Source organism: Columba livia, chromosome 9 (genome assembly GCF_036013475.1).
Source record: "Columba livia isolate bColLiv1 breed racing homer chromosome 9, bColLiv1.pat.W.v2, whole genome shotgun sequence".
NCBI classification, from domain to species: domain Eukaryota; kingdom Metazoa; phylum Chordata; class Aves; order Columbiformes; family Columbidae; genus Columba; species Columba livia.
Window position 1 is genome coordinate 19,420,210 of NC_088610.1, and position 25,010 is coordinate 19,445,219.

Genomic DNA, 25,010 nt, shown 5'->3' on the forward strand with positions numbered 1-25,010 from the left:
CACATTCTGCTCTTCAGCAGTGCAAGAAACCACTCATTCCCCTGGCAATATTCAGCTGGAATCTTTCAGAGCCCTGAACTGATTTCTAACTTCACAGAGCATGTGCAAGGTACTTTAAGTTATGACATATCTAAATTTAGACTTCTCTATCACATCAAGAAGGCTGTTTACTTATTGACCTTATGTGAAGCTGCTTCTACAAACCAATGCATGTCTCTTATTACCTAGCTAACAGGTAGCAACACATGCTAACATTCTGTTTGCTCCTGAAAGAATGAAATCTTCACAGATTGAGAGATACCTTGAAATATTGTTTTTATGTATGTATTTTTATCACTGAAGTCAATTTGGATTCTGACACCTTCCAGAAAGATGAGATTAAAATGTCCTGAGATAACTTTAAAATTTTGGGAGGTTTAAGTAAGCATTCAAACCAACAGAGATTTTCCCAAATATTTAGGCTTGGAAAGTCAGAATTGCAAATGATTTACAATAATTATATTATGCTAGAAAAAGGCAAAAATAAGAAAAGCAAAGCACACTGGAGAACCTCAGAGGGAACTCAAGAGGATTCAAGGGGATAATGTAGGAGACCAAAGAGGAGAGCAGTTTGTATATTGTTTAATTCAATAGTTTAGCTTAATCCTACTGCATGATTGCTTACTTCAGGCAAACTTTAATCAAATCAGGTCTCTATCAAGTGGTTGCTAGGCTATAAATGTTACAATGAACCACTCTTACAATAATTTCAATACTTTCCAGCCTTTACAAATAGTCACTGCTGGTTGACAGCATGAGCTGTCGTTCGCCTTGTTCCCTAGCTTGTTCATACAAATTCTCCCATCTGCACTTCATGTACTGATTCCAACCTTTGAAGTGACCCTTTGTGAAAATACTTTAAAGGAGAAAGTTCTGAAGGGTACCACAAATCTGGAGATGAGATGGAAGGAGTTAGTATGCATTACAAAAGGTTCATTTCCAGACATTTGTCAAGGAATGGGATTCTTAAAGGCGAGGATAATATGAAGTCCATACTAACACTTAGATTCTTACTGTAGGAAAGAAAGAAGAAAATAAAAGGTTAACCACAAGTGTGACTAATCAAAAAGGATGCCACACTTGAATACAGCCAATTCACAAAATACTTATCCATCTGCCACCTTCTGTGGCATCTCTGTAACTTTTACATTAGCAATTGTATTTAAAATAAATTTGTAATTCTACACATTAAATATAACAGAATGTATAAAGCAAGATGTCTAGGAGAGAGTGTAAGGCAGCTGACCTGATTTTCCTAGCCCATGAAATTTTTTCTTTACTATTTATTAGTTTCTTGCCCAGGATCACCCTACATGGAACTGTAACACATTTCTGGTCACATGGTGCCTTTTTCTTTTCATAGTTCACCAGGGTCCTCCTGGGTGACTTCGCTGACTGCAGCTCACATTTGCCAATCTCAGTGCTATTCACTGTCTGTAGCTGCCTAATCGGCACACACTGCCTCACTCACTGTCCAAACATTCTAATTAGCATTCACAACATCCTCAGAAAGAGAGAGCAAGAATCTTTTGTGGCTTGTTTAGATATCTCCTGTTTCATATACAAGATTTATCTCCAGAAAAACTTGTAATGTGTGACCTTGATATGTACGGAAAATTTTGCCTGGGCATACTGCCAGACATTTTGTTTGATATCTACATTTTCTCCCTCTTGGTTGTCTTGTTGTTGCATTTTTTTCCCTTCTGGCTTTGTGGTTTTTTTTTTTCATAACTACTTCAGGGTTCATTATCTTAACCCAAAGACACTGGCATTATAGATCTTTCCAGTCTTCCCAGTCATACCTTTTAAATGGTGTTCCTAATTATGTACTGTGAAAAGCAGGGAGAAAATTTTATAAACATCTAACTAACTTAGGAACTTAGATTTCACTGACTTTCCATCAGGCAATTACAGCATAGTTGTAGACTCACACAGACTATGAAAATAATATTTTACACTTACAGATATAGAAATACGTATGACCACATACTAAAACATTTAATATAATATCATGTTTGACTCTGAAGGTGTATATTTTCAATATTTTAACAAAAATTGTTGTATAGTGAAAAAAGAAATAAATGTTCTTCCTGACCTTTTAAAATTGACCCTTGAGAATTAGGGTAATTTGTTGAAAAGATAGATTTTATTTGTTCCAGAGACAAACATCTCATACATACAAACCCATCCCTAATGTCCCAACATACATGCATATTTAGGTTCTCTTTCCCAATTCTCATTGACAAGATGAAAAAAAAAAGTGATGTTGTTAATAACTGAAATTTCCTCAAGTCCTAATTGTTTACTTCTCTCAGAAAATTATTTGAAAAAAACCCAATTGAGATATAATCCATCATTGTACCACGGTAAAGCACCGGCTGCTTCTAAAAGCTGAATGGGTTATCTCTGCTGCTTTGCAGTTTGTTAACTTCGGGAGTGTTGCAAGGCTTCAAAATATGTTCCTTGTATTTACCCAGCTTATGGGATAATTACTACTTTTATCCCCATCTAAACATTACACTGGTTGATCCTGGTTTAATCTTATTTGTACCAGTTCTGCTAATATCAATAAGCTGTGGTATTGGTAATTTTCTTTTCTAATGACCAAAGAGACACATGAAGTACAAGGAAAAAAATCACAAAGTAACAAACCAGACCCTTGACATTTGAGGCACTGGGAAATAACCTCTGTCATCAGCTTGCAAACTTCTTTGTATTGATGTGCTGAAGATACTGTTTCATGAATCTCTTAGCCTGCCAAAAGGCAGACAACATCCAAAGGAAAGCTGGTGGAAAAGACAGACAGAACCTTAACCAGATTTGGAAGTTTGGCATGAAAAAGTTATTGTAGTTACTGTTTTGCAATTTAGGTTGTCTAGGTAATTATACTAAGAAAAATGCAAAGTGCTTACTGAATATGTTGTGAATAGGCCTAAAATTGTTGAATTACTCCTCAAAGGAAGAGGTGGTGACAAAATATATTCTGTATCAAGTTCTAACCCATAATCCCATCCACAGAGGAAAAAAAAGGCCATCCAAACTGACCTTGAACTCTCTCTGAAGATATGACAGGACATGCACATCACCTAAATTAGATGCTCCCAGGTCCCTAGGAGAAACTTTTCAAGATTTATACATGGTTATTAAATTTCACGCAAGAGGAGCTGAAGATTTGCTCTTGAAAAAGGAGGAAATCTGCCTGAAGCTAAAGCAAATTAGTATTGTTGACCTTGGCCTCAACTCTGCTCCCGTTTAAGATAACAGAAATACTCCTATTAATTCCATTGAGACTTGGATTAAGGCTCATGTTGAAGTAAAATTAGAAGCTTTAGATTATTTGCAGGCAATGCTAGGATAACTAAAATAGAACCTGACATTCTAATACTGAAGAGTTATTGTCTGATGTAGGCTGAGTGTTTCATTGTTTACAAGAAAACTCGTGTATGCATCCAAACACACTGGAAACTTGGTTAACTGTGAAAAAAGAATGACTTAGAGGAGCTTTTTGAGTTATTTTTTTAGACTAAAACTAAACCTATGCTTTTAGGGATGCAGGAATGCATACAAAGAATGTCTTACAGACCTGGGCAAATCATAAGGAATCAGATGACTCCCCTGTTCTGGGTAAACTGAGACACTTCTCAGGACCACAACCTCAAAGTGCCTTAAATACCTACATTTCACTGAACCTCAGTTTGTTTCCTATTTCAATGAGAATAGCAGCATTACTTTCTCAGAAATGTTGTGACACTAACTATACTTAAAATACAAAATTTCTCAGTTTCTTGTGCTAAATACAGTTACAAAACCAAGGTCAAATCTGACTCTAATACTTATTCATTAAATATTTCAACCCCAGCAGTAGGAAAGATCACCAGGTATGTTGGATTTGTGTTCTTTCCTAAAAAATTGTTTGCTTAGTTCAAAAGTCTGCTTTGTATATTCCTTTCACCAAACTTCAAAGCAATTGACAAATAATAGTTAATTGCTCTGAATCAGCTTTAAAATAAAAAGGAAACAACAATCCTAATAAGCATTAAAAAATTCCTCATTTTAAAAAAATCATTCAATACATAAATTCATCTATCTGGACAACACATTTACCTTTCTTGTGAGTTAAAGAATTAGCTAGAAGCTTAACCCAACGCCCACAAGAAACTCTTTTGTTCTAGTGATGTTTAAAGGTGTAGACTCTACCACCATTTTTCTGAACAGTTTATTTGAACCATGGAAGGCTTACTGAAGCCACTATCCATGTGAGCAGAGTTATGGTTATCTAGTGTCATTATTTTAAGTGAACGTAATTTTTCAAAATAGCTTTTACACCTTACAGATTTTTGTACTAATTAAAATAATAAATTCCCTGCATGTTTACAAACTTTGCTTAAAGACTTCAGATTATTTTATATAGTATTTAATGGTAACTTATTTTGAGTGTTAAAACCTGGTAGTTTTTATCATATCGAAGACACTAATCCTGTAAAGAGCCTTCTGCTCAGTGTGCATTCGTATCAGGGACAAGCAGAACTTTCAACACTTTTCTAATCTCAAGAACAACAGGAGAGTAAAAGTTGTGTTCTGTCTGTGGTCTGAGTGGAGGAAATGACCTATTGTATGGCAAAAATAAATCACTTTCCATGCAAAGCAAGAAACAGTGCTAAATACTGAAAGATCCCAAGGGAATGGATTCTTGAATTTGTATATCTAGATTATCCAGTAATGCAAGGCACAAAGTATAGCTATGATAATACAGTTTAGACAGAACAAACCGATTTCTTATTCAGTTTTCAGCAGATTTGACTGCCCATCTTCAGAGTGTGTGGCTTATAAAATTAAGGAGATCACCTCAATGGCTTACACTAATACAAATCCCTACATGGTGGGAATATCATTTTAAGGAACCCATACTTCAGAGAAAACAGCTCTTTATTTCTCTGCAGTATTTCAGACAAGAAGGATATATTTCCATGAAGATTTTTTTTCTGAAGGAGTATTATTGATGCTGGTATTTGGAAATGCGGACACGGTTTAACAGAAATTAACAAAACACTCAGCACAGGAAGAATCATTGTGCTTTAACTGTTACTTGTGTAAGGAGGAACTGTAATCCACTGAATATTATTGTTACTTTTGCTTTGCACTCAAGAACAGTGACTCTGGTTCCTCCTCACAACAAAAAGACAAATGTCTCCAAAATTGCATGGGTACAGTGGTTTCAGTACCTGTCTCAATCCACATCAAAGCATTAACAGGTAAAAGACAGGGACCAGAGTTATGAAATGGGGTTTCAAAAGAAAGAAAAGAAAAAGGCATACAAAAATGTCTCATTATGCAAAAAGAAAAAAAATCTGTATCTGATTAGCATTATTAAAAGCTTATGAAAAATGAACGTGCAACAGCTGAGAACAGATAATCACTAAAAGCTAGTTCTTGGAAGCTAGTAAATGCAGAGTCAAAGCCAAAAGTTCAATGTTGATTCTGCCCCATCTGCTTTGTAAGTTTAAATATGTCACTTGGTTTGAGTAATTTTGCATTTCTTGATTTATTCAGGTTATAAAGAAAATTCTAACTGGAATTTCTCAGAGTCTGGCACACATACATATGAAATGAACATATTCTATTTTTGGCTTAAAGTTTCAATCTCACTGAGATCTAATAAAGAAGTCCAGTTTGAAGGAATTTGATTTAATAACGTATTAGCTGGTGGAAACTTAACACTGGCTCAACCTGACAGGATTAAAACATTTCAGGTTGTTTTGAGTGCCTACATTCTGGAGGAAGCTTTAACAGGTGGTTCAGATGGGATAATAAGCAAAGATGGAAGAAGTCAAGCGACTGGAACCATTTCCCATGGATTTGTGTCCTTTGCCTCTTTACATGCACCACTGTGGTAACTCTAGCATCCCCCATACCCCATAACATTCAGGGTGAGCAGGAGAAGCTCAAGTAGCCTGAGCTCTGCTAACAGCTGATGGGTGGTTGTGCACCTGCTGCTGGGCTGGCCAGCCAGAGCACTTGAGGGCTCAGCTCCCCTGGGTTTCTCCTCCCTCAACACTCATCTGAACTTTTCTCTTGTTCCCCAGTAGCTGATTCTTGTGAAATCTGAAGGTATAATCCTCCTTCTCTGTTGCAACTGGATGAATGTGACTTACAGGTCAAGAAATTGGTGAAAAAAAAAAAAGTAAGCTCAATGGCTTATGGTTATTAATTTGGGAATCATTCTGTTTGGGAAATCATCCTATAAATGATCTAAATATGAAAAATGAAGATGGAGGGTAGAGTATCTGGATTACATACAGATTTTCACAGTATTTTATATGGCTAGTGTCATACACTACACATTCAGAAGACAATTACAAAAGTATTGTAACAATCTGTGTAACCAAGGGATTTCATCTACAGAAAATAAAAAGGAAAAAGCACGTGACTGTTTCATAAGTCACCCTCTGTTTTCCTAGCCCACACAACAATCAAACACCAAGAAGTTTGAACCACTCATGTGTTCATTTATCTTGTAACTTATAAGAGGATTCTGAAGGTCATGACTTAAACAGAGGGGGCTGTATTTTCTATTTTGGTCTGGTTTTAATTTGGGTAATCTTTCCATTAAATATAGCTATTTATGATATTTGTTAAAAGCCTATATTGCTAATTTAGCTTAGAAAAAAAAAAAATAAAAAAAAATCTAATGGAGCTGTATTGGAAGTTTTCCATGAAATTAATGTTCCAGACTTAATGGATGTCTAAGGTATCATTATTAACGGGAATATTCCATAAACTAAAATCAGAGTCTTTGAATTGGTGATCTGATACAGTTAGATTGGAACTTATTGAAAGCTGAAACTATGCCAAAGTACCCAGGAATTCAATTTAAACACCTTACGGAGGTTAATGCTTTTACAGTATTTACTTTAATTAGTGTTTTATTAAATGCTCAATTTCACTCACATACTTGGGCAAGAGTAGCAGCCAGCCAGTGGGTAAAGCAAGTATGACAGAGGTAAGATCACTTTACTCTCTCTACATCTGTCAAAAATACAGATCTTCTCTATGATTTCTAGGGCTATATTACAACATCATTGAGAAAGTCATATGAAGTCACACATGTGTGTCATTGACTGTACAGTAGCCAACCAAGATGATATTACAGACTGTGGGTCTCCTTACAAACCAGTGTGCTCTACAGATTCACTCCTGTCGGTCCCGCACTACTTGGTAATGTAGGTACAGACTGTAAGTCTCCAAAGTACATAAGGTGTGTGCATCTCTTGCCTTCCCTTCCATGCTGAATTTAAAAGCACTGTTTTTATCTTGCTAATTACACTATGTATTTTTTATCCTATGGGGAAAAAAGGGACTTAACCACTTAACAGAAAATAGTTTAGTCTTCCTTTATTTCAGGACTGGTCCTAGGACAATAAAATCAGATTTTGTCTCTGTTGACGGCAATAGGCTTAGAAATAACTTTTTATTCCAAGTAATGAAGTAAAATAAAATCTAAAAATGTATATAATTTATTTTTATTGTTATTTACAAATTAATCAAGAAGAAAAATAAATTTTTGGGCTATGAGAAATTCTGCAATCATGGTACATGTGGGATGACTATATTTACCATACTCTTTGGACTATCATGTGTGACCCATCTGCAAGAAATGAACTCCATAAATGTTTAACCTTCCAACGCATATATCAGCTTCACAAGGCCACCATATTTAAGCAGCTTTAATGTAAAATAGATAAAAAATGTTTCTGTCATTTCTTCTCCTCCAGTGTGGAAGTTTATTTTTCAAGATGCATCTAGTAGTACCCAGTAAAAAGAATTATTCTGTTATGAACCAAAGTCAACTTTTCTACACAGAAAGAATTCAATAGTTGATATTCTGTTATTTCTTGGCACCACAGGACTCAAGAAAAGAAATTTATCCTTTTATGAAAAGCACATTCTCAGCTTCCAAATGTCACCTAACAAAAGCCACTAACACAGATAGATGCCGATATATTCTGTTGTCTTCTTTTACAGAGCTGTTAAAGGCGCCTGAATTTTGGAAGCACTTTAACTAAACTTTGCAAATTGGAAGGCAGGCATGTTTGCTTGATTCTCTTTTCAGGTTCATCTTATTATGGACAGAAGACTGTATAGACTAGAATATATACACACACAAATATATTAATAAATACAAGGAAGATGAGAGAAATAGCTTTAGGAATTCATTTTCAGCACTGACACACAGAAAAAAAGGCACATTCAAGTTGTGGACCTCACCATTAAGTGCAGTTTTAAAGTGTGAGGACTTCAGAAGAGTTTCTTTTGTAAAAATGAATTCACAGTGGAGCTGATTTGAAGGCACATTTAAACATGGACAATTATCATAAAGTAAGCTATTGAGTGACCTCCTAATATTCCTGCTATTCCCTAGTAACTGCCAACGCTGAAAGAAATAAAAAGTATAAGCTGCCTGATATTTACAATACAGTACTGAAACAGAAGAATATGCACATAGGCAATAACACTGAGAAGTTAATGCAGTAAATTTCAAGCACTGCCTTATCGCCTAGAAACTTATTCATCTGTTAGACTCTGCATACACTCTGGATTTAATTCTTGCCTTTACAAATATCTTTGTTGTAGTATTGATCAAAACACACACAGTTCTGTATTCCTTACATCCAATTAATTAAGGCCATACCTTCCAGAAATGAACTAGATTGACTAATTCATTAATTATTAAATGAGTGAATATTTACTGAAGCAATGTTGTGTAAATATTTACGTACCTATCTGACATCATGGCCAAGAGATACAGAGGTCCACAAGCAATGACATGGAAAAAAATTAAAGGATGCAATACTTCGAAAGGATGTGTCTAAAAATTACAGAGAAAATAAATGAATCTTTAAAAATAAATTGAGCAAACAGAACAGCACTTTTGGCCTAAAAATATCTAAATTTAATCTATCATATAGTAGGTAACTAAATAGATCAGAAGGGTAGAACAGATTATGGTGGGGGTGGAGGGGGAACCACACACCATGAACCGAATACATACACCCCACTTTTAAAGTCTGCATGAAGAACACTTCAGAAAGAGGATTTTTTTCAGATTATTATTATTTTCTGAAGTCTGAGCATAGTTGAGTCAGGAAGATTTCCAAGTCACTGGGCGTAGCTTCAGGCTCAGATCATTTCAGTAGGATTGCAACGCTTTGTATAATTCTGGAAGGAAAGTGGCTAAGAGATAAAAAGTAACAGTGTGGGAAACCAGTTGGGTCAGATTTTTTGCTGCTGAAAATCAACTTCAGCGGTTCAACATTTGGAATGAGGCTATAGAGATACTGTAACGCCTACCTTCCAGAAGCATATTGATGTGTTAGTTCTTGACTGGCTCTCTGGGAAGCTCAGAAGGTAAATGTATTATTATACTGTGCTTGAGCTTAGAAATGATGCAGTAGTTTAGGGGAGGTGGGTAGTAGGAGGGGATGCAGACAGGAAAAGGAAGCTGGCACACGTTTTGTCAAGTCCTTCCAGATGTGCCTGCACAGAGTGCTGTTCCAGGGTGTCATCGTTGCCTTGCCTGGGAGAGCTCCAGCCATCCTTGCTAAGGGAGCACCTCAGAACAACCGTGCTGCCATAGCACTGCCTTCAGCTCGTGCTGCTTGTGGTCATAAGCATGTTAGCACCTGACTGGCCTATGATGAGCTCCATGCTGCTGAAACATTACAGGGGCAATAAAAGATATAAGCACAAGCGATAAAGGCTGCAAGAAAAATCACAACATTTCAGGGTAAAAATCAGGCTCATGCACCATTGCTGGCTCTTTTAATGAAGGTATGCAACACCCACAGTGTAAGGTATTGTCACCTTTTATACTGCTGAACAGCTCTCCAACCCAAGGATTTGACTAGAATTGCAGATACAATTTTGCTCTGAGATCCATCTGGCTGCAAGGGATAGTGACAACCAGACCTGTAAGATGGTTTCAGCAAGTATTTGCTATCACGTGTTAATTCTCTAAGTGACTGAAAGGTTTGAAGCTATTTGCTCAGTTCAATATTTAAAAGTACTGTAACATTTGCATTTCAATCCTCACGTTTAATGAGCCACTGTTCTTACAGGGAAGAGAGAAAGGTGTCTTTAAGCCATTGCATGTGATCTTCTGGCTATAAATAAAAATAAGTGTTTCTGACAGCTCTGTGCCAGGATACAGAAATAGAACTTATTGCATTTAAGAAGCAAGATACTGCATACAGCAGGCAATTGCCACATTAAGGCCTTTAATTACAATGAGAACTGTCCATGTCCATGTCTTAATACCTTAACTTTTATGGGCCAGAGCAGCAGCTAAGTGCTTCAGCAAGATTGTAATGTTGTCTTCTAGACTCAATGTTCTTATGGTAGAGAGTAGCAATGTAGTGTATTTCTACTGATCGACCCAAAGACTGAAGTTTCAACCTTACCTTGAACAGGCTGATTATGTGCCTACTCCTCTGTGAAAATGGCAGAGTATATAAAACTCTTATCAGGCTGGAGGAACAGAATAATATCCCTGCCATATTTCTTCCACTGGCATGAACATATCAGTTCAGACCCGACCAGTCCAGGTCACAGGCCCACCAGACAGGCTTCAAGCAAGGATGTAAAGGCCTGGATGTGAGCAGGTATCCTAGATGGCATTATTTCTTGAGGCATTGCTGAGAAACACCAAGGTGACTGAGGTAATGGTAGTATGGTACCTGGTATTTGTATGGTACCATCCTTCCAGGAAAGATACAGGAATGTAATTGAGAGGCTGAGCAAATGTTGCATATATCAGCAGAGCATATAAAAGGTAACTAGTGAGACAGAAAAGCAACTAAGGGTGAGTGTTAATAGGATGGTTGCTATCCCATGGCACCATAAGGCTGGCAGCCTACAGTCCAACTCCCTTGTTTCTTGGGTAGGTGATGCTTAAAATATTCATCCCTCTAAACCACACGAAAATTCCTGCCCTGCTGGTGGCCTTCTTGTAGGTTTTCTGATTAGCAGTGGTGATTTGGCCCTGAGTGAGGTATTTTAAAGCAACCCTTGTAAGCTGGATGCCAGGAAACAACAGATACTGAAAAATCTTCATTCAGATAGACAAAATATACCTAATCCTATAATAGTTGGCATGAGGTGTTTGACAGACCTCCCAGAGTGAAGGACAGAGGTAATCAATATTGAACATTTACAAGCAAGTGGGGCAAGCCAACAAGAAACATAAAGGAGGTAGCCACTATTTTGAAAGAAGGGGGAAAATTCAGGCTAATGGAAGCAGAGTTGGTATTTGGACACTATCTCAGTTAAATGCAGATTTTTTTCAATTGGATTATGTTGAACACGATTAACTATAAGCACAGATTTCTACCTGTGTCACAAGGCCTCTCTGGAATACAGCTTCTGCCAGAGCTCTTTAAATTCCACAGCTGAAATATCACATTCTTTTTAAGAAAACAGCTCTACAGATATTCTTTTAATAAGGTTAGCTTATAGATTTTCATCTACATCCTTTGTGCAAAAGAGAAGAAAAGAAAAAAAAGGTAGCAACCTCCCTCACAGAACTTTAAAGTTTGAAAAAGAGAAGGACAGTAAAATTAATCAAAGAAAAATATTCCCCATCAAGTCAGCATATCCCAATAATATGTAGCTTTTCAGCTGCTGTTCCAACAATTCCATTCACCAAACTTCAGAATAGGTTCAGTTTTTAATTCACTCACACAAGGACACAATGTGGCCCATGCCATTCTAAATCCCCAGGACTGTTTAAGATGTCTGTTGCAATTAAGTTCACCTGTACTTTTAATTTAATTCTCCATTCCTTAGGCTTTTGAGCCTTTCATTCAAGAAAACCAATTCAGAGACAGACCCTAAATCTTAATAAATCAGAATTGCTTTGACATGTAACTGTTTCAGACCTTACTGCTATGCACAAGAGCTAAAAAGAGAGTGAACGTAAATGTATATTATATCAGGTGCTATAAAGTTGGCTTGTAAATATCTTAAACATTCCTTCTATTCACCTGACTTTCTAAACTTCATTTTTTATATGACCTCAATTTAAATGAAAATCTGAGGTTTTCTTACATTCTTCTAACCCTTCTGTTTCTAGTGTCCTGAATGCCAGACTCACATATTTCAGATGCATACCTTGCATGGAAAAGAAAGGATATTCAAATAACATTTCAAAATGTCAGCCAAGCATATTTCCTTTCAAACTCACCCCCGGTTCATGCTGTTTATTTTGTACTCTTCCTGACTAAAATATGCTCTATTTCTCTTGAGCTTTTCAGAGATAGAGAGCATCTGGGAATCCTGGAACATCTCTTACCTTATCAGGACAGGAATACGGTGCTGCACTCAGTGGCACCTGAACGAAACAGGGGATTTCAACTCTTCAGCAGGAATAAGAGCAGTGTTTCAAGATGAAGTCCTTCTTCACCTACATGAAGAAGCAGGGGACAGAGGAGATTTAGGAGCCTTTGTGTGAAGCATGGGGCATTCTCTGCACATTTGCTCTTACCAGTGGAAGACAGCAATTAACTGTTCAGCATAACAGAAAGGGCAATTGTTTTAAGATATTTATTTCCAACTGCTGGTGTAAAGAATAACCTTACAATTTCCTCTCCATTAATATTTGCCTCATTGTTTGGGAGTGGCAGTCTTTTTACACAATAGATTTGATCCTCCTGCTCACACTGGTAAAGGGAACCAAATTAGAGGGTATGACCCAAATAATAGACAACTTTTAATGTAGCTTTTCTCTGAAACATCATCTTGTTTCTATTCACTTCACTTGAGCTGAACTCCCTTCAGAAGGTAATGAGACTCTGTCCCTAATCATGTAACTCATATGTTGAGGTGAGCTTTAGCGGAAGCTTTAAAAAATTCCAACCATCTACTATGGAGGTCACTTTACAAGAGAGAAAGTTGCTGTAGTAACTGGTAATAAGTAAAAGATACATCTCTGTGTATTTCCTATCTATACTTAATTCTATTATAGTAGTAAGAATTTAGAAAAATAATCAATAAACCCCCAAATCATATAGGAATAGAGAGAGACAGTGAATACAAATTAATAGTTGCTGTGTAATTCCAAAGAAGAAAATTCAAAGAAACTAGGCAGAATCCAAATCATTTTGTTGCTGTGTGTCTTGGTGAATGATAGCTCTGGGAACAAAATTCCAGCAAGATTTACCTTACTCAAATTGAATGTTTGTAATTATGAAGTGAGTTTTAGTTCAATTGTCTCAAAACAGGAAACAGAAGATAAATGCAAACTTGCATGGGAGAAACTGGAGACAGAAAACAAATAATGATTGTTTACAAAGACTCCAAAGAAATCAGAATATTTTAATACATGCTCATTTCCAGGAGCTTGGGACTGGCAAGTGATTTTTATTTACGTTCCCTGTAGAAATAATAGCTGGGGTGTTTGGCACTTTAGTCAAAGATTCTTCTAATCCCCACACTCATGTTTCACGTGAACAGACAGTATTCATAGCCTGATATATCTGCAGTCATAGTGTTAATTGATCGAATAACTATACAAACACCACATGCAACTTCAGAATTTAAACCAAAATAATAAACACCACCTAGAGATGTCTTAACATTAATATAATTCTGGCACTCTGAGAGCACTGTTCCAGTGATGGCACAGCTACTCAGTTCGCTAGGTTCCATAGCATTTGATTCAGCTCAGAAGTACTGTCACAAGTCATAGATAAACTGTACATAACGTTTATAAGACAGAAAACATTACACTCTGACTTCAGCAATTATGTCAGCTCATCATGTGGCATATCTAACAATCTGACTACGGATAGTACCCAAATGGCCTGTTTATTCTAGACCATTCCCATAACTAGCCTTGGCCATTAAGGCTTCTGAACACCTCTAAGAAAGACCCTCTAGCTTTCAGGGACTCTCTCTCTCTTCCAGTTGTGACTATTATCACCTTGGCATCAGTACTGAAGGTATATCTCACTGCTAAGGGCCACTTGAGAAGCCAAACTTTTAGTTCCCAGTAAATAGCTGCAACAGGACAAGGTGCACCCAATCTGCTGAGTTCTTAATTAAAAGTCTTTCTGTAAAAGTCAACAGCAAACTTAAAACTCGCTGTAAGCATAGGCAAAAGCAATGAAATAACTTCATGAAGGTATGGCCATGGGACTTCCTAACTATTTTCCATATATGTTGTCCCAAAGTAAGATGAACTGAGTGTTTAAAAGGCACAAGATCATGGTAAATACAGTTGCCAGGACTTAGCAACAAGAACCTGGAGAATGCCTGTAGCAATTCACATACTCAACAATTCAAAGCAACTTGATAAGTTGCCTTTTAACATAGGGCAGGTTAAGCCACCATCAGTTGAGATCATCAGTGAGTTCTCAGCCTCCTGGGACATTAATTGCAATCAAGGGGACAAATGCAGCTTGACTGCCCTTGTAGGGCTCATAAGAGGACATCAACATTTTCTTCTTGGAGAGCTCCGATTTTGTTGAGTCAATCTCTTCAGCACTGAACAGTTCTTGGGAACAGTTTTAAACAGCTGTGCAGTTACACAGTGGCTTAGGAAGCAGATAAAGAGTTTTAGACCAAAACCAAGAAATTTGTGAATTTCTTCAGGAACACATAATAATAAATAACGATGCAAAAACTTCAGAAATTATATGACAGACGATTTAAGATACATAGGCAAATTCTGCATTAGAACTTTATCCTCTGTTTTGAAATGTGAAAACCTCTGATAAACTCTATCAGACCTTGAACACTGTGATGAACAGCAGGATGACGCGTGCTCCAATAATGATTTTGTCTCCACCCTATTCTCATTAGTACTCAGCACAGGAAAAAACTATCTGCAATGGTAATGTCATATGCAAAACAAAAAAAGACAATCATGCTCTTTGGAAAAGTGATGATTTCAAGTAATAAAATCTGCAGAGATTACTATGTCAATCTCACAAAAAAAATTTATCAGGCTGTTTTCTCCCAGTAACGCCCTCTTGTGGCCCTAATAATTCACGCAGAAAACATCTTCATATTCCTAGAAGACCTCCCTCTTCCACCTGCATTCCTCATATTCCACAGATTCCAGCCCCTGGATTTTATACAAAATAATTCCACAGAGTTTTCTTCCACTGCTCTTCTAACTTGCAGCAAGTCATCTGCTCTGCCTCTCTTCATCCCATAGCCCACTTCATCCCTCGAGCTGAGGAAGCTGAGCAGCAAAAGCTTTCCTCAGCTTCTGAGGGACCACCAACTGCAGCCACATTAGCCACTACTTTAGTAAGATCTGCAGATCCCTGGAAGACCTTTAAAGCTGCCTTTGCCAACAGCACTTGAGGGTCTCCACACATTTCTGGAATGTACTTTTTTCATTCACAAAGCCATCCACTTGCGAGTATCTCTCTACCTCACAGTCTTTAATGTACTCTTTTCTCTCACATCAGAACTAGACAGATTATTGTACGATAAGGTAAAGTCTGTTCCCAACTGATTTACTTGGATGTTGGTCACTGGACCATTCTTACCTTTTCGGTTTCCATTAAGGAAATTCTATTGTTTCTCAGAAATTATTAAATTAGGTGAAATACATGGAACATTTCTACAGCTGTGTTATCGAGAAAATCTCACCTATATATTGCCCTTGAGAGCTTGCAACCAGTTGTGTCTGAGACATATAGTACTTTCTGACTCATTCACTGATACGTAATTATTTAATTGCCATCACAGAAAAATGTGCAGCATGTGTCAGCTGTGCAATAAATATCCTCTAGTGTTTGGGATTTTTAGTAAACATAACTGCACTTTTTTACACAGTCGATCACATCCTACAGTAAATACAGATGTAACCTCAATATGGTAAGGTTAAGAGAGAGAATAAAAGCTTGGAAAGGGAAAACAAAGCATCAAACAGCAGAGATTTATTGGTAAGGGTATATCACAAAGGTCATGTCAAGAAAGTTCTCTATCAAATCCTTATTACCAAGATGTAATAACTTTATGCAAAAGCATACTGCGTATCAAAATTGACATTCAACGTTCTGTACTTTGACCTAGAAGTCAGGATAATGGTAGTCTATTATATATAATTTCAGATGGTTTTATATTGCCTCTTTTTGATTATTTAGAGTTTTCTCAATGATTTCTGTAAGGATATTATATCATTGTGGGTTTTATTATAAGAAGGTATAGTGATGATCTTCTCTCACTAGATCACCAAAATGACGTGAAAGCAATGATTTAAGACTTGGAAGCACGGTAGGAACCACAAAACACTGTCAGAGACCCATAGACACCAGGAAAGAAGGTCCTACGACTCTCCTTGAATCCTGGAGCCTAGGAATCAAATAGCTCAGGGTTCAGTATTGCTGCTGAAAAATGCAATAATTTAAACATGTAGTTTATAATGAGTCAGCTTCAGTAATTACAGTATTCATAAGGAAATAGTCAAGTACATAATGCTTTTGCACTCAGATGCCTAATCATCGTTTTTCACTTAAGAATATAAATAATAGAAACTATGGACCATTAGAAAACACAGTTTTACCTCGTATAATGTCTCTCAGCTTATATAATTTTATTTGATGTTTGAAAGGCAGACAGGCCACCAGGATCAACTCGTTGTCTTCAGACATGTAGACATTTCTGGTTTACTAAATTTCATTCACCAGGCCCAGCTTTCTCTCATCTGCTCCCATTCAGCATATTACAGTCTAACCTTCACTGTTCAAGAAAACATTTTTATTAGGAAAAACAGTGCTAAGGCTTAATATAAATATAATATATCTTAAAAAAATATAAATAAGGCTTAATATAAAAATAATAAAAATATACTAATATTAGTGAGAAAAAAGAGAACCCAGGAACTGGGAAAAAAAAACCAACCAACCAACAATAACAACAAAAAAACCCCAACCAAACAAAAAACACCCAACAGAAAAAATAAGAGAAAGTTTTGATTTTTTGAGTGTGTTTAAAAGTATCCCATCTCTTGTGATGGCTGGTTGGTTTGTTTTTTTTTTGTTTCGGTTTGTTTGCTTTGTGTTTTGTTGCTGTTGTTGGTTTTGTGTTTTTAGCTGTTGTTGGTTCATTTTGTTTTGTTTTGTTTTTTTCTATTTGCTTCCAAATTTTTCACTATTTGGATAACTGAAGACTTGGCATTTATCACAAAGAAAAACTGCTTAATAACAGTTTTTAAAAATAAACTTTATTAAAGAAGAAAAAATAAATATCATTAACAGTGTTTACTGTCTCTGCTGAGGAATTCATACTTGCCAAAAAGTGTCAACTTTATACCTCTCACAGATTCCTCTATTTGTAGCAGTGGAACCAAAGAAGGGGAGAAAAGCTGTCCTGTCCCTATCCCGTCACTGACACTGCATGCCAGACCACAGATCAGGCAATATCCTTGGAAAATACATAAACCCAGGGCAATCTTTTCAGGAGAAACTGTAACCTTTTACTAGTCATCGTCTTCAACTTGCTTAGCCAGCTAGTAAGGGATAATATATTAATATTTAGATTATTCCTAAATCCTGAAAGTAACCAAAACTGTCAGCTAATCATGGGTGTCTTGAAAGCCTCTATTCGTTGTTACATAAAAAATGAAACCAAAACAAAACCACAAGACAACAACCTGTATTCTCTCTCCTTTTCAGTTACATGGAGAGTGTGTTCAATGTATGACCTCTTCCCCTCTTCTTACAGGTGAAGATCCTTTTGTATGCTGACACCCAATCAAGCTTTTATGGCTTAGCACATGACTGCACATTGACTCAGTTGTGATGACTCGTCCACATGTCTACTCTTCATCTGTAAGAAAATTGCAGCCATGCTGCTCATTTTCTTGCAAGACTGGCTCAAATTATTTTGTCTGCTGCAAGGTCCCACTTAGGGGATACTTTCCACGGACAAGCTGATGTGCAGTAACTTAAAAAAAAAAAAGTTTTGTTCTTATAGCCAAAATGCTTGGCTAAGCATGACTGAAACTTTTATGCTGCTTCAGAACAGAATCACTGATTCACTGGTCAAGAAAAGCTTGATGTTTTGTTAATTTTTACTAACAACAGACCACAACTTCCATTTTTTTTAAGATCAAAGCCACACGTTAAAAGACTGTCTTTGATTGTATTCTTCTCAGTTTACTTTTTTTTTTTTTTCATTTAAACTTCAGTACTTAAAAAAAAAAAAAAAAAAGTGGTAGGATACATAGTGCATTAAATCATTATATTTCTCCTCAGGCTCCAACCCTGATCAACCATAAATTACAATATCTAAAACTACATGTCCCTTTTTGACTCAACCCACACATATTTTATTAAATCCTTAACAAAGTTATAAAGCTAATATCTCTGACTAAAGACAAAGAATGATTTGTTCCCTCTACACAATTGGTGGGTGAAAGACGTTGGTTCAGCAATTGCAAGTACTGAGCATGCAGCTGGGCGTATTGCTTTAAGTTAATGACATCCTTCCTAATGTTAGAATAATGACTGAAGTATTTTTTTCATAACTGAGAGATATGGGCCTCAAAAGGGGTTTGGAAATCTCAGTAGAAAATAAACAAACAAAAAACCCCAGAAGAACCTTTTTGGCTGTTTAAATGCTGGACTACATCCAAGCTAAGAGCAACATAATAGATGGATTGATGATGTACTCTGGACCTATCAATAACAGGACTCCTTAGAAATTCTGACAAATTTCACCCACTAGTGGCTCAGCATATCAATCATTCCACTCATTGCTTGGTGTTTAAATGTTGACAAATGGCAGGAGGCTGCTGGTTTATTCTGTATCACTACTGTATCATAGAGCCAAACTCTTTTTGTTTCATCTTCTTCCTCAACAGAAAGAGTGAATGTAGATTTTGCCTTTTTGCCATTTTAGACTGAACTACATGAGTCAGGTTGTGCCTTTGGAGGGGGAACAGGTATTTTTTAAAAGAGAAAGAGAGAAAGAGAGAGGGGAAAATGCAGAAGTAAAGAAGGGAGGACTCTGCCTTGCAAATAACTGCATCATTATGTGATGTTTCGGATGTTTTCTTAGGTATATAGATATCTAAATCAAAACTCACATTTTCAAATACCAAATTTGGATATAATTGATCTATGCAGCATATGACTAGAGACACCACCGAAGAATGAACTAAAAGGTTCCTAATTGCTTATGAAAACTTATCAGCCAAGAACAGAAACTGGAACAGAAACAGACTTAACACATCTGTAAATCAGGGTGATACATGGAATCATTGAATCCATTCCGATTCATTGTGACAGCTCAGTTCTAGTTATTCTGTGGACTAATTTTTCATTTACTATCTGATCTGTTTTTTTTTTCCTGCCTAAAGCTCTGGAATGGCCAAACCACGGACACTTCTCCAAGCTTTGAACAAAGTCCAAAATTATTACTGATCAAAATATTCTTGTAATACTTAATATATGTTCAATAATGAAGCAATAGAGTCACATTTTTTCCCAGTGTGATACTTTGCTGGATAGATCAAGTTTGAAAACCTAAAGTGAAAGAGTAGCACTTAGGCTAAATGCTATTGTGTGATCATACCACTTATTTTTTTTTCCTGTTAGTCATCCTTTGTTCTACAAACTCAAAAGCATATGCTCTCCTACACTGACATATCAAGCTAGCTAAAGCAGTAAGATAAAAATTACTTTTAGACACCTTTAAAATTATTTTAAATTAATTGAACATACTATGTACTTGATATTTTGGAAATGTCATAAATATTTGTTCCAGAATAAAAAGTCTTTTAGCTTATGCTACTTCAAACTATTTTTGGTGGGAGGAGGAGATGAAACTGAGCTCATTGTATCTTCTAGATTTTTATCTAAACATTTATATTTTTTGTTGGCTATGATTAATCAGACAAAATATGCTACATTTTGGGTGGAAATGAAGAAGCATTTCTCAGGCTGAGGTAATCTTTAATGAGTCAGTTCCTTAGCATAGCTCACAAAAAAAAAGAACAGAATTCGACTGATTTACACCCCACAAGAATCTGACCAGAGACTCGTAAGGCAGTGACTCTGAATCAGCATAGGTAAATTTACAGTGGTGTGAAATACCCACTTAAGGAGAAAGTGATGGCTATTCCACCTGGCTGAACAGGTCTCTCTAATAAAGCTGGTTTTTCAGTATTAGTTTCATGTTTCCTTCTCACTGCAGGTTGTGCACTGACCACATATTTCTTTCCAAATATTGGATGAACTGCTGGAATTTGATCAGACACTTGACATATTTCCTGGTTCAGCAAAATGAGTTGAATACAGTAAACACAGAACTCTCTTTTGCTTTACATTTTCACTGCACAAAGGTTCTTCAACTAGAAAGTGTGGCTTTGCTATCTATTTAGCTTTGATTGCTTTTCTTTAGGGTTGGACTGACATTTTTTTCTGCCTAAATGGAAAGCCATGCACTGAGGCATACTTCCAAAACCAGAGGATATGTGCATTATAGCAAAGCAATTTAGTAGCAAGCAAGAACAAACCAGGTGCGGAGTAAAGAGTACAGTAGGAAGTAGCTATAAGCAGATCTTACAGGATGATTTCTTTTCCCATACCACCCAAAGTGGTGGATTTTCTCAAGGACGTACTGCATTAGGCACAATGGACATGTGATTTCAGATATGCCCCCAAAGCCAGAAGGCATTGCCAGGAAGATTCTTGGTCTTTAATTTCTGTTTTTTCTACAAGTAAGGCATAGTCAGGGATGTGACTCACATGCAAGGAAAACGTGATTCTACAGTAACTGAGACCAAATCAACGGTCAACTCTCCTTATAGCAAACTGGTTTTATAGTTTTACTTGCCACATGCATAAAGCCCATATTTTGAAGCCTTCAGAGAGACAGGAAAGTGCTTCATTTGCTTTCTTGAAATAGAACACGTTGATATGAACTACTACGTCTGAGTTCCCAAGCAAAGCTTTCTCTGTCACAACAGCAAAGGTGAGGTATTGGTGGTAGATTCCACTTTCTGTGTCAGATTTAGGAAAGATACTATACTTATGTTAGACACAAGACCAACAACACAACTAAAAGATTTAGTCCAGCTCTATATACGCAAACAAGTCAATGTCCCTGCTTTACTTTCACCCTTTAGCTGCAATGCCTTTGTAACTTCATAATGCATAAAACTGGGGTAGATTAAGCGTTTACAGAGGTTACAGTATCCATTTTAGAAAAGTAATAGGTTATTCAGGAAATGCTATTTTGGACAAATGCTATTGAACAAATGAAATTTCAGTATGTTGCCAGCTAAGGACAATTATCAAGTATTATGTTCTATTCATGCAATTTACTGATGTCTTTGACCATTCTGACATTATGAAGATTGAGTCAGCCAGAATTTATAAACAACAAGCAGAGTCAATGACAACTTGCCTCATTAAGAAGAAATGTTGGATCACTGAAGAAATATATTTAGTCATTTGCTTGTCAAATCCTGTTTTTAAACAATGCCACGAGCTGATTTCTCCTCCTGAGTGTAGGGGCTCGACATTTATTGTGGCCTTCCTGTCTTCCACCTCTGGCTGAAATTGGCAGCATGACGGAAATACCAGCTACTGTGCCTCATCTGTAGGGAGCTATGATGACCTTAACATGCAAACAAATGCATGTACACAGCCTCACAGTCTCTTCTCTGAATGAAAGCATCACACCCTGATACAGAAATACACCAAAGTTCGAAATGAAACACCCTAAGGAGCTTCCTTTATACCCATTCTTATGGATGGGCTTTCAGGTCAAGGAAGCAATCAGGGAGTCAGATATTTCAGATATAAACAGGTCCGAGAAGAAACATCACCCCTTGGTTATATTTGGGGGTGTTGCATGCAACCTATTTTAAGTCAATACAAAGTTGTCAGAATAATTTTGCTTTATACATCAAATAGCTTATTCATAAGAACTGCAAAATTTGTCTTTCATACTTTCCTAACTCCATAAAATGTGGGGGCTTTGTTACCAGGAAGGAATCTTATGACATTCAGAATTATTAGATAATATCAGTTCAGTGCATGCCTTATAGTGGAAAACATTATAGTTGGCATGAAAAAAATGGTTGCCAACACAACTATCTGAAGATCCTGAGATAAGATAAATTTATAAACCAGAGATGATAGCTCAAATATACTGACTAAAAATACAGAAAGCTTCTGCCAAGTAAGAAAAACAAAGCGATATAGTTGTCTCTGTCATGTCCTGTATCATAATACCTCATCTGATAAATTAATCTCTGCACTTCAGCTCCAGCTCAAATTGGAGATAAAGAAAACAATACGATACATGACCATACAACAACATGTCTTATCTACCCACATGGAAGGCTTTTTATAGAATCAAGGCTTCATTTTACTTCACAATTGTAATAAGTGACATTTAAAGGCATATAAGCATAGAAGTATAGATTTGTGTCTGTATATATATATACACACACTTTGTGTGTGCTAATATGTAATGGTCTGTAATAATCACATGCATATCAGCACACAGACTATTTCAATGGCTAAGAAACCCTCTTATAGACAACAATCAGTTTAGCAACGTGGATAATTTTAATAGACACATTACTTTAGAACAAGCCTTTACCATCTGTTCTGTTCTCTAATTACAAACGCAACAAGAATATAATTCACAATTTTATCATTAAAAATACATAGGAATTTAATGTATGTTCTGCTCCCCTTTAATGTAGCATGCATCTATTATGCTTTCCTTTTGCTTTGTAGACCCCAAAAAAGCCCAAGGAAAACTTCTCTTAACACCTAATATTCTCCCCATTTGCATTTTTTCCATAAAAGACATTATCCATATAAGTAAGATTGCTGAACATATGTGGAATGCATATGAATGCAAGTGCCTGCCTGTCCCCTGTAAGCTACTGTTATATATGCAATTCCAGAACACCATAAACAATCTCTCTAGGTATCTGGCCCTATCAACAGACAAAGCACTCTCAGATTTCATGAATCAAAAGCAATTGAATCAGTAAATCTGGGCCAGCTTCCATTTAGTTTAATAAAATAAGGTGCTGAATGTTCTTAATTACTTCAAGAGAATTAATTGATTCAAAAGAATTACAGTTAAAATGAAATGCCTAATTTTGAAAGTTATCTGAAGATACAGGAAATACACAGATGTGTAAAAAAATGCCACCACTAATGCCACCAAGAACGTACCTCATTAAGTCCTTAACTACTCTGTTATCAGATCTAGAGGTGTCGTAAGTGCTAGGTCCTCAAGAACCTAAAGGAAGACTGTCCTTCAGCAAAAGATGGACCTAAAAAACATTAAGTTAAATTTAAGACATCACCATGTGTATTTACCCAATTGAGGCTTTAACACCTTTAAAGCCCTACCACACCTACACTGTAATCAATTGGAACTCTGCTCAGGTGTGGCACCTGCTATCACACTTTTGACTGCAGGACAGATATACTTCTGAATGCAAAATACATGATCCCAAATCACTTTGGTGAGTTTTAAACATGTTGTCCATGAAAATGTATGATGTACCAGAACCTCCATTTTGCAGATCACAGGACGTGTAACAAAAGAGAACTCCTCCTTGCACTTAAATTCTTGCTTGGGAAACAATGACATACAAACCAAGTACAGAGAAGCATAAAGATTCTTTTAAGCTTCCCCCTTTGTTTTAAGGTGCTATGTTTTATAACTCATTGTGAAATACTTATTTTCAAACAAAAAAAAAAATCAAAATAAAAATGCAACGTCTATTTTATGCAGTGTGTCAGATAGAAGAAGTTCAAAAATCAACCACACAATACAGGGAATTCTAAAGATAATGTTGCTACAGCAACTCACCCACATCACAAATTATGTATTTTTATTATGTTCCTTCCACAACATAAACATTAATTTAATAAGGAAGAGCTTTAACATGGAAAGTAGGAGGAAATAAAACTGTGCAAATACAAAGTCATAGAGTTACAACCTCTATAGGCTCCCTAAATTACAGTTTTATTCTTAAGAAGGACCTTGGAGAGGTTCAGAGATTTTGAGATCAAATTGTTCAGTTAATAAGTTCCAGTAATGTTGAGTAATTTTTCCCTTAAATGTCAGTACTGGAACACAGTACCAAGCTGGGTTCCCTTATTTGGTCTCTTTTTTATCTGTTTTTCATTCCTTCACAAAGCAGGAAAGCCCATGTAACAGAGAATAACTTCTTGTTTGTGAACAATCTTGTATGCTTTTGAGAAAAAACTCTTCACTGCCTTTATAGAATCTACTAATTAAAATTTTATTAAAGGGTAAGAATCAAGCTCTACTCCTTTTAAGCATATTTCTTAAATAGTGATCAGTCTTAAGCTTCAGCATCTGTTCTATATGGTTTCAGTTTTGCTCCTTAATATTTTACTGAGAATTTTTAATGAGAAACAAGCTAAATAATCATTTAATATCAATACTGAATTCATAAGTGTCTGGAGGATCTTTTTTAACTATACTTCTGCAGTGGAACTAGTTTGGACCATATGCAAATTTATAGGACATTGGAACAAACGTTTCTGATAAAATTTTTAAAGGAGCTGCAATATACAATATACAGACCTGTTTTGATAATTTGGCCATTTAACTAGATGCCTAAAAGCAAAGCCAAAGACTTTTGAAAAAACTAATCTCAGTTCTTGGTGCACAATACTTCCAAAATGTTATCTTTTGTTCTTCAAGTTAACCCAGTTCTCCTCTTGGATTTATGATACAGTAAAAATAGTATACAGATATATATATGCAGATATATTCACAAAATGACACAATTTGAGATTTATCTTAATAGCTATGGCCATCTATGGATCTGCCTTCTTTCCAGCCTGCAGTCAAGAGCACACAACCAACCTGTCCAAGACCTAATCTAATCTTGCAAGGCTGAGCATGGAAGCTTCAAATGCCCAAGTGCAGGCCCCCTGTGCCTG

General features: G+C 36.3%; 1 long non-coding RNA gene across 1 annotated transcript in view; it reads right to left on the reverse strand.

The window, feature by feature from the left end:
• LOC110358124 (uncharacterized) overlaps positions 1–23,385 on the reverse strand; it is a 185,338-nt gene extending 161,953 nt beyond the window's left edge. Inside the window, exons 1-3 of the long non-coding RNA XR_010474721.1 lie at positions 23,259–23,385; positions 16,613–16,788; positions 12,386–12,496 (exon numbers count right to left, since the gene is read on the reverse strand). This is a non-coding gene — a long non-coding RNA (uncharacterized LOC110358124). The remainder of the gene's footprint in view (positions 1–12,385; positions 12,497–16,612; positions 16,789–23,258) is intronic.
• Positions 23,386–25,010: the final 1,625 nt, after the last annotated feature.